The sequence below is a fragment of the Tasmannia lanceolata genome, unplaced genomic scaffold (assembly GCF_043159265.1).
Source record: "Tasmannia lanceolata isolate RefF3 unplaced genomic scaffold, GAP_Taslan_0.1 ptg000006l, whole genome shotgun sequence".
NCBI lineage: Eukaryota > Viridiplantae > Streptophyta > Magnoliopsida > Canellales > Winteraceae > Tasmannia > Tasmannia lanceolata.
In genome coordinates, this window is record NW_027518683.1 from 33,195,292 (window position 1) to 33,213,441 (window position 18,150).

General features: G+C 37.2%; 1 pseudogene; it reads right to left on the reverse strand.

Moving 5' to 3' along the window:
• Nucleotides 1-15,452: 15,452 nt before the first annotated feature.
• On the reverse strand, nt 15,453-17,462 carry LOC143878563 (L-type lectin-domain containing receptor kinase IV.1 pseudogene; annotated as a pseudogene).
• Nucleotides 17,463-18,150: the final 688 nt, after the last annotated feature.

The window sequence follows — 18,150 nt, forward strand, 5'->3', positions numbered from 1 at the left end:
AGATAAGGAGCGCGATCAAAAGCATGCTAGGGTTTTACTTTTGATAGATCAAATGAATGAATTTTTCCTTGAAATTCCAGTATGTTATAATATAGATTATAAATTTTCAAAATCCAAAATTTCACAAAAAAATTAATTTTTCTCCATTTAATAATGATTTTCTTTCGTTTTTTATTCAATATGGATTTAAATCGGATTATCAAAGCAAGTGTTTGAAAACGTGGGTTTCTTTAAAAACTGATATTTTTGGGATTTCTATAAAATAAAATACTACTGGAAACTTAATTTCCAATCGCGGTTTGGCCGTTTTAATTTTCATTCCATTTTTCAAAAAATAACCCCGAAAGGGGTCTTTCGGGGTTATTTCTTGATGAACGAAACCACAAGTATATCAAACCATGTCCAAAATTTGTGAAATATTGTTTTCATACCAATTTATTGATTTCCAAACCACCCATAAATATTTGGATTTTTTTGAATTTTTTTAATCCGGTTTTAAATTATTTTAAATTTCGGCCATTTGTAATAAATATCAAAAGGTTTTAAAAATTAATGAAACTCTCCAGAATTACTTTTCAATAATAAATTGAATTTCTCATGAAATTGGTTTTTTGAAAAAAAGGTTTCTTTATTTGTTTTCTAATCGCTTCTTCGTTTTACGTGTCTTAATTATTTTTTATATTAAATTAATGAAATTTCGAATCTTTTTCCAACAAACCAGTAGTTTAGGCCATTAGAAAGTTAGTGAAAAATTTTCAAAATATTTTACAAAGGTTTAATATGATTTCACAATTTTCTTTTAAAAAAATGGGTTTTAATTCCTAGGAAACGAAATCCTTTTTTTATTCAAAAATCAATTTTATGGAGGAGCATTAATGAATAGGTCTTGAAATTTTGACAGTAAATCATATAACCTATTTTATATGTACTGAAATTTGTACATGATTTTAAGATACCATTTAATCTAATTGATTCATTGATTTTATCCGAATTTTGTGTGAATTTTAAATTGGCATCAAATCTTGATAAAAACCTTTGAAATTTTTACAGTAATCTAATACCATAATTCTATCTATACTGTAACAGTTTCACTTGATTTGAGATTCGTATGCTATGAGTTGATTTGTTAATTTGCAATCTGACCCAAATTTTGAAAATTCAGAAATTGATAGCAAAACTTATTCCAAATTCATGAAACTCTTCCAGTAGTCTAACCTCATTCATATCTTGTTACTGAAAAGTTGCAATGAATTTGGAGTTTGATTGCTTAGGGTTACTGTGTAGCCCTAGCAATCTGGTCTTAATGTTAATAAATCACAACTTAATAGCAAATCAACACAAAAGTCAGTGAAAACTTTCAGAAAATCCTAATTTTTCATCATATATTTAACCTTAAAATTGTTTGAAACAGAAACCCTAGAGCTTATAGATTCCCTTTGTAAATTGACTATGCTGCGATAGTTTATTTGCCGAGATCACATTCATAATCGTATACTAATTGTGATCGTTCCTGCATAATTTGAGCATGTAAATTATAGTATGATGTTGGCTCTGAGGTCCACTGTCCACGAAAATGCTGAAAATCATGCCAGGCAATAATATACTATAATTTATGTGTTAAATTATACAATGATTGAGAGCCCGATGACCTTTCGAACCAATTAGGAACACTTACCCCGCGTTGTGTCCTAGGTTTTAGGGTGTCCTAGAGTTAGGGAGTTCAGCCTCATCACAACTGATTGCTATTATTAGCAATTGAGTCATAGATCTAGTTACACTAGTTACCCATTTTTTCCATAGGACAAGCCTAGTTACTTAGGATGTAGGTTCACCTGCATTAGTCTAAGGGATGTCTTGCACTTACATATGACCATATAGCATCTTAGATGAAGTCTTAGGATAATAAAATCTTCAACTTGAATTAAATAATTTCTCTTAAACTGTTAAAACAGTCAATCCAGTCTAAATCGGTGTCCTAGATGAGTTAGGCATAAGTAGCTTAGTTCAGGTGCACCGAATTACGTCGACTCTGATCCCAGTGAGGCTTGGGTACGTAGGCAGCTTGGATGCTTGATGGCATACCAATCACGAGTCGGCTCCACACATAAATGGTGGGGTTTTGTATATTAGTTTTTCTAAATTTTTAACTAAATTAATTAAAATATATAGGATTTTCCCCAAATTAGAATTTTAGGAGAACATTCACTTAGATCGAATCTAAATTAATCAAGATACACATTAGGAAATACATTGAAATTAGATATTAGAATGCATGTCAAGTAGTTCGCATATTAATATAGAGTTAAATGAGCCATTTAAAAGAAATTCAAAAGAGTTAACTTTTTGAATTGAAGACCGATTATCGGGCAGGAATGATGCATGTGGTGGTAACTCCCTATACCTTCCATTCTCATAACCAGGTAAATTGTCTAGATTTATGGTCAATTATGGGTCCTAGATCCCTCATCTAGGTGGCGACTCTGTCACTCTCTTTTGCGTGGAATTCGAATTGCCTTAGTGATCCCAAGTTCACAGAATAGATGAATTAAATCACACGTTGCTAGGCTCGGCGGCTTACCCCTGCCCTTATGGGTACTGGGTTGCATGTTTGTTTGCACCCTATGGCTTGGTTGCTGCCTGCTTGGTTGGGTAATGTAAATCAATAATAAAAAACACACGCCATTCGCGTGGGTACGAGAGACCAAGAGAGAGGAAGATGGCTCACGGGCCATTCCCCTCTCGCGGGATCGGGTCCCACAGTTTGACAAATCTGCTGGGGACCACCTAACTTCATTAAAACTTCAAAGGATAACTTATTTGAATTTAATTTAACTGGCTCATAAAAAACTCTATCTTATATCTTATACTTGTTAGATTAGTTTGTATGTTTTATTTTCTCATCACATTTTACTCAAATTTTATCTAATAAAACCTGAAGGCATCATAGATTACGCAAACTTATTGCACATACTTACATTATTTGCATCTAAACCCTTACATCTCACATGCACATACGTCCTATTTTAGGAACCCGGAGTGTTATCTAGCATGGTTGACTGGGATTTCATCACCTGGTGCCTTTGTGCTAGAGAAGAATTCCAATTTTAGCCTAGTACCTTTATGGTGCGTAAACGGATCTCTTGTTCACGTACTAATACGCCGGACACTAGTACAGTATATTGAGCACGGATTCGCGCTAAGGGAACTCTTGGCCTTACCCCTAGATTACCCGACACATGCATAAAGTATACGAACACACGTGCACCATGTGTGTGAGCCTAGTTTAGGATATCCTACCCATTTTTGTCTAGATTAGGTAGTAGTCCATCTTCCAATGACTGCGATCGGTCCTTAGGTACACAAACCAAGTCAAGAGTCGAGATTCTTTCTCCACTCCGCTAGATCAGGATTAGGATTGATGCCTTCAGGTAGCACTTGTTAAAATGTAAGAAGATTAAAAAACTTTCCCTTTGGGATTAGGATATAAATCCCATCATTCCAAAGATTTCATAGGATAGCTTCCTCTCGATCTATCTCTCAGGTCTATCTTGCACAATCTTGCTAAATCATATGATTATGATATCCTGATTTCTCTCTCTCAATGGCCTAGTCATGCTTGTGTCATTATAGGTCGTGTGACCTATCGCTTAGGCTTTCCCTAGGGCAGTTCATACATCTGGGATGTAGTTTACATATTCAGATTGTTTAGCCTGATCATCTTTCTCTTAAGATCATTGTATCCCTAGCTTAAGGTCAATTCCTTCTGACTCTAGGGGAAATCTTTTTCAAGATCATCTTCTAAATTCCTTCAGAGTTCATTCTGATAATCCTTAAACCAGAGGCATCCCCATGTGCTATCATGTCATCATTGTTATGTTTATTTGTTTTGAGGAACCATCCTTTTATCTCACATTCCTTAACTAGTCGTATCATAATTATCATATCAATCATAGAAAAGAAAAATTCCCTGAATGTCAAGCTTACATCTCGTGTTTATTGTTTCTATGTCAGGATTGGTCATCACTGAGAATCTTGGAAAATTTCTTGGGTTTGAACTTATTCTGGATTAAGTGAGAAAATTTAACTCCCCATTTGTGTTGAAAGTCTCTCTATCCACTTTTTTCTACCTATGGCAGATTCTATGAAAAATTTCCAACTCTTTCATGTCACAGAAACCCTGTCTCTGCTTGTCCAACAGATGAAAGAACTTAAGGAAGAGAATCAATACATTAAGGCTCAGCTGGATGAGAAACTTGGCCCAGCCACTATTGCTTCTATGGACAAAAATCATAGCCTCTATGATGCATTGAAATCGTCTCAAAATGATGCGTTCATAAAGATGGAGAAATTCTTCATGAACCTCTCTCTGCAGACAGCCATGGGAGTTGGTGAAGTCAGTCAAGTGAAGAATCAGTTACATTATATGTCCATCCATTGTTGTCAATGTCAAAGTTCTGAGCACTTCATCAACATGGATATTATGACTGAATATGTCACTGCCCAAGGCAGTATTGCCCAAAATTGCGAAAAACCTCTTGAGACTCTAGTCTGTAAGGAAGAGAAGCCAACTTTAAAACAGAGCAGAAAATTCACTGATTTGCCTATCCCACGATCTGGTATCCTGAAAGGGAAAAGGGGATTAACTGGTCACAGGAGCCTATGGTAATCGAATATGATCAACCAAGACCTACACCTCAGCAAAAGCCCGATAGGCAATTCGCCCCCCTCCCGCTTCCACCATCTGTTATATTGCAACAAGGGTTGGCTTCAGGCGATATCTATTTACCTCGCATTAGGGATCCTCCCAATCCACTCCCAAGGACATGGAAGGCAGATGAACATTGCGACTTTCACCGAAGATCAGGGCACACCACCGATCAGTGTATAACTTTGAGACATGTGATCCAAAAATTGATTGATGAACGCAAGCTATCATTCCAGCAAATGCCAAATGTTGTGTGGAACCATGCCGCACCATCGCCAGATAAGGCTTAGACACATCGAAGTTTGAGAAGCTCAGGTTTAGCTGCAGTAGAACAAGAAGAATCCAAAATTGAAAGTATCAGCCATGATGATGATTCAGAACGAACCAGCCTTCGCCGAGCCTTCAACACCAGACAGTCGCAACTGTTAGAGTCTTAGTCCATCTGCTATTTTTATTGAGTCTAGTCATCTAGTTTGTCTTCTGAAGTTTGAATAAATTTTTATTTCAGTCATGTCAGTTAAGTCACTGTCAGTGGTCCAAGCGAGTCCTTTTCTGATAATGTAAATCTTGAGCTTGTTCAGGATAAGTCTGATAATGATATAATGTCTTTCCATTCAATAAAGCATGCTTCTTCATACATTCTAGTGTGTTTGCTTCTAACTTTCATAACAATAAAAATAAGACTCCCGTCTCGAATGAGGAAAGAAATGCCGATGAAACTCCCCTTAGTTTGTAGCATATGTGCAAACAAGAGGAGCGTCGAGCTTGGCCTCTTAAAGATAAAACTGAAGTGATAAACATTGGCACTGAAACTTTGATTCAGTGAATGCCGATTAAAAGTACATTACCGTCTGAAGAGTGTGAAGAATTGATAAACTTATTTCAAGAATAAGAAGATTATCTAGAAACGCTACAACCGATACCAGGGGCAAGACATAGATAGAAAGCTCAAGAGAATGAAGAAAGTGAGAGACATATGCTATAGAAGGGCCTACAAGGGGCATAGAGTGGAAACAACTTTCATATTTCCAATCAATGACCTTGGTTCTCAAATTCATAACATGGAGCCAACAAATTCAAGATAAGAAGTTCAAGAGCAAGTATTGAAAAGTGATCATCAAATATCAAGAGTTACAAATCCATAGATGGAGGATGTCAAAGAACAAGTTTCGCTCTATGAAAGTCGAAAGCACATATTAGAATCTTGAAAAAAGAAGATCCATTATCTCTTACCTGAAAATGCCGTCAAACTCCAAAAAAAAGAAAGAAATAATAATAAAGAGAACTCATCAACCTAGATCAATTCCAAACCTGAACATTGGAAGGCCTCTTTTGGCCGAACAAATCCCAGAATCATAACCCAATGTCAAAACAAATACCGGTTTACAAACCCTTTGAGCCTGAATGAAATTTTCCTGAAAACCCATCAAACTAGGAGCATCCGCCCCGAACTACTCTAGACCTGATCCCTACACTGGGGTACGTAGGCAGCTCGGTTAAACCGAGTTTGGTCGATTCAAAAAAAGAAAAGAAATTCAACCGTTCCAGAAAAAAAAAAGAGGGACAAGTTTCAAAAGAAGAGAAGTCAATCATTCCAGTAAGAAAGAAAAAAAGAAAAATCAATTAACCTTCAAACAATTTATCTTCAAATTTGGGGCATTCTCCCTGAACTACGCACGACCTGATTCCTACCCTGGGATACGTAGGCAACCTGTTCACAGGTTCGGTCGAAATCTTTGTTGAACCTTAAGCCATTCTTTGAAAAGCCCTATCCTACCTATAAAGTCCTTTCGGTGTTCAGAATTAATTATCTAGGTCCCGAAACACAAAAAGTGAAAAAAAGAAAGAAAGAAAAAGAACGGAGTTTGAAGATCTGCTAGACTGAAAACCTGAAAAAGGCGGTCTAGGCAAAATTTAAGATCATTCCCCTGCTAAGTTGAAAACCCGAAAGGGCGGCTTAGGCAAAAGCTAAGGAGATAACCTGCTGGATCGAAAACCTAGAAAGGCGGTTCAGGCAAAAGTTAAGGTTAGCACGGTCCGCCAAGTTAAAAACCCTGAAGAGATGACTTGGTCATGGTAAGAGAATCATTATAAGAAGGCTACAACCGGTATCAAGACTGAAGATCAACAAGAAGTTCAAGCGAGCTCAAGTGTCATCCTAGAAATTGGGGGCATTGAAACAAAGCAATCCTAGGAATGGTAACCAAATCCTTGAGGCATTACTGTTTTAAGGAAGAAGTCTAGTGTTTATTAATTGAGAAACTACTCTTTGAAAAGATAGACTTACCAAACAAAACGTTAACTAAGTCAGAAGCATCACTGTGTCTGTCAGTGTAGTTAGTCAATCTTTGTCATTCTAAGTTCACTCTTTCGGAATTTCTCAATCCTTTGAATAGTGTCATTTACCTAAATTTCCTCTTTAAGAAGAGTCAGCCGTCTTCCTTATGTCCAAATGATGCAACTGTCTCGGTGAAATAGGCCCGGTGTCATCAGCTCCCTGCGATTGTACCTGCGTCAAGTTAATCCTAAAGAAAATATCTCGAGAATCTAGTCAAAGAGCTTCGTTTTGAAGAAGATCAGCTCAGAAGCATTCCGAAGTAGAAACATCGGGAAGTTGAGTTTCCATAAGAGGACCATGCCCCAGAAAGGCACCTGAGGCATGGAGGACTTCATATGTGATGATGATTGGGCCAGTTTCTCAGAAAGATGAACCCTTAAAATTTTTAATTTCTTTCCTGTTAGTTGAATATTATCCTGGTCAAGAAGTGTTTATCTAAACACCTGTCAAAGGAAAAATCCCACTTCCCAATTTTCAGTATCCAAGAGAGCCGTTGTTCTAGATTACTAATGGTTAGATCAAGGTTTCAGTTATCAAAATCCCTAGAACAAAAGACAGACAATCTCTTTGCGAAAAAAAAATCATGTTGAAGCTTCCTGATAGCGTTCCTAAACCATTCTCGTTAATCATCTTGCATAGTTCCTAAGGTTTATCGTCTCGTCATTCGTCAAAGTCTTAGTTTCCCATATCTTCATCGGGCATGATTTCTATTGTCCTCGATTTCATCCTACACCAATTTCAAGCATCTAAAATTCATCAAATTTGAGTTTACCTCAAACTCAAGTTCATGAAAAATCTACAAATTCTTCATTGTCGAATTCATTAATTCATCTCAACCGAAGTTGTCTTATCTCTTTTGAACCCATACAACTACGGTGTCTCATTCTCTTTGAGTCCATATGACTATGGACTCTTATCCTTTTAGGCATGTATGACTACAGTGTCCTATTCCCTTCGAGGCTGTATAACTACAGTGTCTTATTCCCATCAGGGTCCGTATAATTACGACGTCATGTTCCTTCCGAGTCCGTACAATTACGGTCTCATTTCTTTGGAATCCATATAAATACGGTATTTCATTCTCTCTGGGTCCATTCGAAAATGGTCTCTTATTCTCTTTGAGCAACATATAAATACGATGTCTCATTTCTTTGGAATCCATATAAATACGGTATTTCATTCTCTCTTAGTCCATTCGAAAATGGTCTCTTATTCTCTTTGAGCATCATATAAATACGATGTCTCATTTCCTTAGAATCCGTATAAATACGGTGTTTCATTTTCTCTGAGTCCATTCGAAAATGGTCTCTTATTCTCTTTGAGCATCATACAAATATGATGTCTCATTTCCTTGGAATCCGTATAAATACGGTATTTCATTTTCTCTGAGTCCATTCGAAAATGGTCTCTTATTCTCTTTGAGCATCATACAAATATGATGTCTCATTTCCTTGGAATCCGTATAAATATGGTGTTTCATCTTCTCTGAGCCCATTCGAAAATGGTCTTTTCGTCCCTTTGAGCATCATACAAATATGATGTCTCATTTCCTTGGAATCCGTATAAATATGGTGTTTCATCTTCTCTGAGTCCATTCGAAAATGGTCTCTTCGTCCCTTTGAGCATCATACAAATATGATGTCTCATTTCCTTAGAGTCCGTATAAATACGGTATTTCATTCTTTCTGAGTCCATTTGTGAATGGTCTCATGTTCTCCTTGAGCCCGTTTGTGAACGGTGTCTCATTTTCTGAGTCCATTTGTGAATGGTCTCATGTCCTCCTTGAGCCCGTTTGTGAACGGTCTCATTTTTCGAGTCCATTTGTGAATGGCCTCATATTCTCCTTGAGCCCGTTTATGAACTGTGTCTCATTTTCCGAGTCCATTATGAATGGCCTCATATCCTCTTTGAGCCCGTTTGTGAACGGTGTCTCATTTTCCGAGTCCATTTGTGAATGGCCTTATATCCTCCTTGAGCCCGTTTGTGAACGGTGTCTCATTTTCCAAGTTGTGAATATGCCAAAATATTATTCTTTAAACTCTATTTTCCTTGGATCTTTCCCTAGAAACACAAAATGATATAATATGTAGAGAAGTTGAAACATGAATCTAGATTCAATATATAACTTGATATGAAAATATCATAGGAATCTAGAATCATATTTGGGTAGTTACTCACTTGAGTAAAATTGAAATTCACTATAGTGGTTGTATACATTAGATTGTGATGGGAACATGTGCCTCCCACACATTTTTGGTTTTTCAATAGGGCTTATGCACCTTCTGCCTAATGCCTTGTCATTTTATATGTGGTTGTGGATGTAGATGTAATGTTTGGACCATGCACATTATGTGTCATGTCCTTTGTGTCCAAACATGGTAGATTATCCATGGAAACCTTGATGATCATATCTTTCTCATAAGGTATACTCTCACCTTCATGAATCATGGATGTCTCTCTAAGACATGATATTTTATTGACCATTCTCACTAGTCTTAGTCCTATAGAATTGAACTCAAATTGGTATATACATATTCTATAGTTATCACCCCTTAGTATGGCAAACCTAATCTTGTTTCGATTTGCAGATAAATAGTGTGTCAACTAAAATGACCGCACGCTAGAACTTGCCCAATTGTATGGTAAACAGAATCCAACCACAACCTTTATCAACTAAAACGATGTCAAGTTGCAAAACATTATAGGGCTACTTAGATTAACATGCAAGTGTATTAAAAAGCACATTCTATCAGCAGGAAAAAAAATCTCGACAGAACTAAAATAACATTGACTGTGTTTTGCAAGATACAGCCTAACATTTTTTGAATGGTTAGTTTGAGTTTCTATTTCTGCAAGGTACTAATAGACTTTAACCCAAAAAAGTAACAAGAAATCCTTCCTTTAAACCCTATTTGACGAATATCAGATGAAATAGGGCTGTTGGAAAAAAGAACTGAAAAAAGAACCATAATTTCATCCAGAAACTATATCAAATCTGGAAGAAGAGATAGAGCCTAACATTTCATCCAGAAACTATAAGAAATCTGGAAAAGGATGAAACCCTAACATTTCACAAATAAACTAGAACATGAAACCTAAACAGATGGCCTCTGAAAGAAAATAAGAAGAAAATAAAAAAGATCAAAGGTTTTAGGGTTTTTCAGGGTTTTTCCGCCTCAAGGAGTCCGAGGTGATCAAACACAGAACTGAAACAAAAGGAAAAAAACAACAAAAAAACCTCAAGGATGTATAGATGATCAAATGTCTCTTTTTTGTCATGTAAACTAATTTCACCCAAAAACAAATTAACAAGATGAAATAGGGCTGCTGAAAACCCTATTTGATGAAAAAGATGGAACCCAAACAAGATTTTTCTCTTGTAAAACCTATTTCAGCAGCCCTATTTCACCCAAATCAAACCCTATTTCAGCCCTATTTCGCCCCAGCCTTATTTCGCCCAAAATCAAAGGGTTAGGGTTTTCAGCAGCACTATTTCACCCAAAAAAATGAACAAGATGAAATAGGTTTGCTGGAAACCCTATTTGATGAAAAAGATAAAACCCAAACAAGATTTTTCTCGTCTAAACCCTATTTGACGAAAATGATATAAAAAAGGGCTGCTGAAAACAAAAAAAAAAGGAATAGAGAGTTGAAGAAGAAAGCTACTAACCTGGTGTGGTTTTTCCATCGTGGAGAAGATGGGGTCGTCGGTGGTTCAGAGAGAGAGAGAACGAGGGGGTTAGGGTTTTTTTTCTCACTTCTTTCAGAGAGAGAGAGAGAAGAGCGTATGAGTTTTTTTGGTTTTTTGGGATCGAGCATGCCTCCAAGACTCACCCTCGATAACGCAAGAAACTATTTTTTTTCTGCTGGGCCCACTAAAGCAGCCAATGGGAGCCCACCTCTCTCTTCAAGCGCACCAGTGCCTATGCGCTTCAAGTGTATACTCTTTTCTCTCTCTCTCTCTCTCTATATATATATATATAGACACACACACACACACACACACACACACACACACACACGATATTTGAATTTAGTAGTGAGACTTGAACCTTTTGAATATATTAGAATGTGAATGTGTAATAATTGGAACTCTTTGGATCGATCTGTATTTAGAATTGAAATTTTGAATCCTAAGAGAATATGACTAAGTGGACTTTGAAAAAAAAAAAAAAGATGCACGTTTGAATCCTTTATATCCTATTAGATTATGACCATGTGAACTTTGATATTTGACATACATCTTTTTTTTTACCCTTTTGAACTCTATTGGAAGGTGACCATGAGAACCGTGATTTCTCATTCTGTGTTTGAATCTTACCTCATAGGAATTGCACTATGTTAGAGGTTCTTTATGATAGATATGAAGTAACCACCTTTGTTATGGAGAATCACTTACCATTCACAAGTTGGACCCCATCTTTAGAAATATAATGAACATACGAATACGAACCTGATTTTGTTTAATCCTACAAGTGTACTATTAAGCTATACAATTGAATGTAAGGAACTGAATTATTATTATAAGTATTAAAGGAAAACTATTTTTATGAAATTATGTAAACACTGATTAGATTACTAGCCTAGAGCTACTTCTGTCTTCTGTGATTCTGTGAGCCGATTTGATAGAGGCAATCCTCAGGTGAATTGCTCTATTACTAGCCTCAATCTTTATGATAGTAATGGATTGAAACTCTGTATCTTTACAAAGACATTCGGCTATATACTGATTGGATAGTCAGATATTTTGGAATAGGGCATCCAATGGATTAGAGGAGGATACCCATTTGGTGTTATACTTTTTGGGAAAACCTATATTGGGATTATCATTCGAATTTGGCATTGCCTCACACCCTCAGACAAATGGTCACTCTAAGGGAAATATGTGAATTTGGTATATAATTTCAGAGTATGTATGATTGAATTGATAAGAAGGTGCGGAGATAACCTATCCTTAGCCGAATTTGCTTATAGTGATTGTTATCGAGATAGTATTCAGATGAATCTGTTTGAGGTTTGGAATAGAAGGGGATCCCGATCCCCAATATGTTAGGACTATGTTGTGGAAAAGAATTTATTGAGATTCGAACTGGATCGGTAAGTTTTTGAAAAGTCCGATTGATCTTAGAATGCCTTTGCACAGGTCAAAGTCAGCAAAAGAGTTAAGCTGAGATTAGAAGAAGGGAATTGGAATTTCAGGTTGGAAATCATGACTTTTTAATATCACCCACTAGAGGGTGAGCAATTCGGAAACTTTGGAAAAATGAAGTCTAAATACTTTGAACCTATTGAAACTTTGAACAAAGTGAGGACATTGACTTACAAATTCGCATTGCCGCCTTCTTTGGCAAATATGCATACTGAATTCTGTATTTGATCTCAATCATATTGACGAAGTAAAACATCTACAATTGAGAGAAAGACTTATCTTATGACGAATGACCTGTTCGAATAGTGGATCATAAAGATCAGGTGCTTATGAGACACATTGTGACCTATGTTATGTTATAGTTTAGTATCAGAAAAGTGGTATAAAAAATGACAGAAAAGTTTAGTGGAAGAATCATTTGAAAGACAATGTTACTTGGAAGATTGGAAGACCAAAGGTCTGTTTCTGTTCAATGACTCAGGTACATGTTAAGTAAATTTCGAGGACGAAATTTTTGTAAGGAGGGTAGAATGTAATCGTCCCCCTTGTGAATCAAGGGTAATTTTGTCAATAGAAGTTGGATTAGAATTAGGGCTTCTTTAGAAAAGCCTAATAAATACAATTTTAAGAGAGATTAAGAAACCCTAAACTATTTTTGCAGCACTAAGAGAAGATCTACGTGGAGAAAGAGAGTAAGAGTGCGATTTGGAAGGAGATAACACAAATCGAGGTAAGATATATGTTCTACATAAGATTTAGCATGTTAAGAACACTAAAACAAGGATTAAAGTATTTAAAATGTATGATTTGTGATCGATATGCCTTAGAATAAGAACCCTTTGACTGATCATGGATTCCTTGGGTTTGGTATTGCCCTTCGATCCTCAACGAACTCAAGATCTGGCTGTTATGTCATAGAATTTTAGTTTTAGGAATTTAACCTAAAAGATTAGATTATTTTATGATAATTATTAGTACAAATTCGGAGTTTAAATTGATTTAGATGGATTCCTCTCGTCGATAAGAGTCCAGCGGATCCGACCATGCGCGAATCGGTGCTAAAACGAAAAAAGTTATGGTCTGTTGAAGTTTTGGTAAAATCGGGGATGAATCTGGAAGTTTCAGAAAAACTCAGTCTATGTAAGCGGGCGTTCGATGAATACTGAACCGAGAACCCGAGGGTGTGATTTTCCTTCGGAAGTCTCAGATACGCCCGAATGAATAGTGTCTGGCGTCCGATGAATAGTGTCGAACTTCCGAACCTAGTGAAAATTTTGAAGTATTTGTCTTAATTTTGGGAGATTTTAATCACTGCTTTGGCCACTATCCTATGCCTATTTATTGATATGTATGCCATTGTTTGGGATAGGTATTGTGCCCTACAAATTGTTGGAGGGATATATATTCGTCATTCGAGGTACGTAATTCCGTACTACTGTAGTGTTGCGATTTACCATTCGATATCACATTCTTTGATCATAAGTTGCCTAACTTCTTGAATATATGAACTTCTGAATAGAGTCTCAGATCTATGTTTGGGTATTGCATGCTTTAACCCTTTTATTGAATGAACTCTATTGAATTTGGTTATTTGGTGCACCTACGAGGTGTAATATTTTGGACTTGTGAAACCCCTTTCAATTTTTCTAATTATATGAATCTTTGAACTATCAGACATCCTCTACAATATGAATCCACTTTAGAACTAATGTGAAACACCCACTTTGAACTTTGAACACCTTCTCTTGAACTGTGTGAACTTTGAACACCTATTGAGAGGCTTAGGTTATTGGAACTCAGAAAAGACCCCCGTCAGTGGGGCATGGGCATTAACTTATATGTGAACATAAGAACTGTGATCCCGCCAATGGGGGATAAACGTTGGCCCTGTCGACAATTATGTGAACCTAGGAACTAGTTCCGACATTGTGAGCGGTCGGTGTAAGCAATAACTCACTTTGTGGACCCGTGGGCAGTCGGGGTGAAAATAACTTGCTTGGACTAAGCTGATGATCTCGGGGTGGTATTGTACCTATATGAGTTTCCCTTCTGTAACCCACAGAACCTATGACTCCCTTCGTTGTGACATTATGAGACATCTTTTCTTAACTTTGCTTCTAAGCTATTGCTCTTATGATTAGCCATGCCTTGTGTAGCTTGTACCTACTTTATTCATTATTGGCCTTTGATCCTTTGAACATTGTGACTCTTTGGTTGTGACACTTTGATCTATGCCTTTATGAACCTTACTCTTCAACATTGAACTTGTGTTAACTATCTCACTTGTGGCTTCCATCCTTCTATTCTGTTACGAACCTCTCTTTTTTAGCATGCATGATCCCACTTTCGTAGTGCGTTATTATGTACTAAGCTTTTCAGCTGACTGTGGTTACATTAACATTTTCAGAGTTTGATCATCGTGGAGTCGACGAAGAGGCGCAAAAGTGATCTCTGATTTCTGATTATCGTTATCTTTCAGTACTCTACATTCTTTAGACAGTGAGTATTGTTAGGATTATTGAGACTGTGTCATTTGATTCCGTTACTTTGATTATTATGGGATTATGGGTTAGATGAGAGAATTTGAGATTTTAATAATGGATTGATGTAAGACCTTTAAATTCAGTTATTTAGATTATTGCAGATGGTTTTGATTATTGTTTTGCTAGCCTTTTATGCTTATGAAGCTTGCTTTGCAGGTGTACGGCGTTGTTGCACCCTTAAGCCTTGTGCTGTGAATATGTATATATGTGTATGGCATGGGGGCGTGACATAAATAATAATGATGATGATGATGATGATAATAAAACAAAAAAATTAAGCTAGACTCTTTTTTGTAGAATCTGCGATAGCCATTGGTCTTGGTCGATCAGATTGCTTATCAATTGTTCGGTAAACGATCAACACAAAAATCTTTAGCAATATTCTGGTCCCGATCGCCGATCAGAACTGCTGGACCGCCAATATGAGGGCTTTATGGTTTGATCATCAGTTTGAAAGGCCATCGATTCAATAGTTCTGAATAGGTTTGAACACAAATCGGTAGCTTTCAGCCATTGAGTTAAGTAATCCGATGAACCCGATCAATCTGATTACCAGGACGAATCAACCCTTGATTGACTGAGATCGATGCACTCATATTACTGACTATATATAGGCACCGTATTTCCTTTACCAAAGTGAAACAAATTTACTAACATTCTATGTCATATAGCCAGTTACACTAATTATAGAAAAGTTTGTAGTGGACCTAGAGGGAATCAACGGCCTCCAAAGAGGATTGACTCACCAATAGACGACGTGTATCCACCTGACATGTCCAAAAACGAAGAATAGGACACAATGAAATCATCGAAACCTTCATTGTGCCCCATTTGTGGAAAACTAACATTTGAACTAACGGACAATAGTTCAGGAAGAGGAACATCACCATCTAGAAACTGCATGACTTGCCTCAAGGTTGGCCTAGTGGCCGATATAGGATGTGAACACAGCAAGCCAAGCTTCAGTACCAACTCCATTTCCTCCACTACATAATCACTTCCCAAATTTGGATCACTTGTATCTAAAATTGTCCCTCTCCTCCAACATTCTAATACCCAATCAACAAGAACTAGTTCTTCTGAAGACGCCCGTGTTTCTATCGGTCTCCTTCCACAAGCAACCTCGAGTATAAAAACCCCAAAGGAATACACGTCGGTGCTTGTCGTTGCCTTGCCAGTTCTGCTTAACTCTGGTGCCATATAACCTAGAGTTCCGACCACATGAGTGGTTTGTGGATCAGTTCCATGATCATATAATCTCGATAGACCAAAATCGCCTAATCTTCCATTGAATTCATCATCTAGTAAAACATTGCTCGCTTTGATGTCTCTATGGATGACAATCTGCTCCCATTCTTCATGCAAGTAATAGAGCCCGGAAGCAACTCCTCTGATTATTTTAAATCTTTGATTCCATGTTAGAACTGAAATGGGTTGATCAAATAGTAATTTGTCAAGACTTCCATTGGGCATGAAATCATAAACCAAGAGGAGCTCTCCTTTACGCCGGCAATAGCCAAGTAGTTGCACTAAGTTCCGATGACGGAGCCTTCCAATACTGACGATTTCTGCAACAAACTCCTTCATCCCTTGCCTTGATTCATGGGAAACTTTTTTCACTGCAACTTGTACTTTGGAGGAAGGTAACATACCTCTGTACACCCTACCGAAACCGCCAATGCCCAAAAGCTCATTGTCTCTGAAACCCTTGGTGGCTATGAATAGGTCCTTGTATGAGATCCTTTGAGGCCCATATTCACGCTCCCAATCCTCAAGTATCTCTGCGAATTTGATCTTCCTTCTAACAAAAAGAATAAAGATGGTGACGATCACTAACATGAAAAGCAACATAATTATGGGCAAACCAACTGTAAATATTTTTGATTTCCTTTTGGGACCTCTCCTAGGAAGCTTAGGAAGACGCGATAGATGGAGTTCTTGAGCTATCCCATTCATCTGAAAGCTCCATCCTAGAACATAATGAGAAGTTGGAATAAATAATCCTGTCGCCGAAGAAAAACCCAAATACATATCTTTTAACAAGACCCCTGAAAGATTAACCGTTGAAGACAAGAGAGGGCGATTGGGTTTAGGTCTCTTGACTGGCGATATTGTTACATCAAGTTTCTTTTCACAACCATTATACTCTACCCAAACCTGAATTGGTTCTCCACTTACAAGGCTTAAGTTCTTGATCCCACCATTTTCACTAGTATAATAAGCTGCATGTGTGGAGTTGGTAGAATTTAAGCAGTTGATATCAATTCCCACATGGTTATCGTCAATATCTCCAAATTCAAGGTCTTGGGTGGTATCTAGCTCGACCGCAAGAACATGATTAGAAGAATTTCCATTGTTGCTCAAATTGAAGATACCTATATATTTGGCAGGGAGAGCTGAGTAGAGCTCTCTCGTTGGGGCGATCACGAAGGCCATCCCGTTGCCGAAATTAGGATACGGGCCTACCATTGCAAAGACGAAAGTAGTAGAAAAGGAGTAAACAGTACCATTGGTAGGATCCTTAAATTGCAAGGGAATGGAATGGAAGGCATGACCCTTGCGTTGCTTTACGTCATTGGTGATCTGCAAGAGGCCGTTGGGTGTGATTACTGCAATGCCATCCAAGCTCAGATTGGCACTGAGGAATCCATTGTAGGTGAAACCACCATAGTTAGAAGCTGCAAGTTTGATGAGGAGAAACAGAAATACTAAGATCTTGGTAAACATGGTTGGAATCCTGCTATAGATTCAAAGTCTAGCTTTCTGATGTATCGCTTTCTGTTTGATAATATATAGGCCAAGACGAAAAGTGTATACACTAGCATTGGGAGTACACACTATTCACTACTGTTCGATCACAATCAAATGGTGGGATCATGCCCTGCATTATTTTAGTCAGGGATCTATAGCTATGGGAATATATAGTCAACGATGGATACTCCTATCATAATGTCGGATGGAAGTAAAGTCAATTGTGGGTTTTGAACTCTCCCTAATGACTCTAAACAGAGAATTCATTATCTATGAGAGACAAGGAGTTCGACTCAGCTTGCCTGCAAAAAACCAAATTGAAGGAAAGAAAAGCTAGCCATTCTGGTACGTCTATTTAATTAGTTTGTTACGTCTATTTAATTTCCTTGTTGACATTTATAGGAAGGTAGAGATTTTTCTCACCTACTGTAGATGATTAAATAGTTAAAGGAATACGTATTCATTGCAACACCAGACTTTACGCTACGCACAGGAAATTGACCCGAATGCTTTAAATTTGCAACATTTGATAGAACTTCGAAGACGTTGTTTCTTTATGAGACTCAGCTACCCAATTGCCATCCTATCAAATAACTGATGCTGAATTGGTGGTTTTCATACATACACATATATATTGTCTACACCCATTTTGGGGTTTAATAGG